Here is an 888-nt window from a genome sequence, read left to right as displayed (position 1 = left end):
TGCCAACATTGCCTTTTACCCTCACAGGAACATTTCGACCTTGAACTCCAGCCATTTCACTTTTAAAGGCCTCCCACTAGCCGGAGGTCCCTTCGCCTGCAAACAAACTCCTCAAAACAACTCCTACAAGCTCCTATCTAATTCCATCAAAATTCGCCTTGCCCCAATTTAGAACTTGAACATGCAGGCCAGTTTTGTCCTTATCCATAAGTATTTTAAAACTAACAGAACTATGGTCCCTGTCCCAGCGTGCTCCCCCACTGTCACCTCAGTCACCTGTCCTGCCATATTTCTTAGAGTAGGTCATGTTTTACCCGTTCCCGAATTGCACCCTCTCCATACTGCTTGAGGAAACGTTCCTGAACACATTTAATAGATACACACCATCTCAGTCCTTAATTCTATGTAATTCTCAGTCAATGTTAGCAAAATTAAAATCTATGACGATGGCAATCCTATTGGACCTGCAAGTCTCCCCAATCTGTAGTCTGTAGTCATGGCCGAGTGGTTAAGGCGATGGATTAGAAATCCATTGGGGTTTCCCCACGTAGGTTCGAATCCTGCTGACTACGTTATAAATGCATTCCTGCTGGTACAACTTTTTGGGCGGCATGGTGGCACAGTGGTTAGCACTGCTGCCTCACAGCGCCAGAGACCCGGGTTCAATACCCGCCTCAGGCGACTGACTGTGTGGAGTTTGCACATTCTCCCCTTGTCTGCGTGGGTTTCCTCCGGGTGCTCCGGTTTCCTCCCACAGTCCAAAGATGTGCAGGTCAGGTGAATTGGCCATGCTAAATTGCCCGTAGCGTTAGGTAAGGGGTAAATGTAGGGGTATGGGTGGGTTGCGCTTTGGCGGGGCGGTGTGGACTTGTTGGGCCGAAGGGCCTG

The 888-nt window shown here is 49.1% G+C and overlaps 1 non-coding gene across 1 annotated transcript; it reads left to right on the top strand.

Moving 5' to 3' along the window:
• The first annotated feature begins 490 nt into the window (after positions 1-490).
• Positions 491-572, top strand: trnas-aga. Its single transcript has one exon. It is a non-coding gene; the product is annotated as a tRNA-Ser (tRNA).
• The last annotated feature ends 316 nt before the right edge of the window (positions 573-888 follow it).

The sequence above is a fragment of the Chiloscyllium plagiosum genome, unplaced genomic scaffold, assembly GCF_004010195.1.
Source record: "Chiloscyllium plagiosum isolate BGI_BamShark_2017 unplaced genomic scaffold, ASM401019v2 scaf_21420, whole genome shotgun sequence".
In the NCBI taxonomy this organism is placed as follows: domain Eukaryota; kingdom Metazoa; phylum Chordata; class Chondrichthyes; order Orectolobiformes; family Hemiscylliidae; genus Chiloscyllium; species Chiloscyllium plagiosum.
This window is presented reverse-complemented; position numbering and strand designations above follow the sequence as displayed.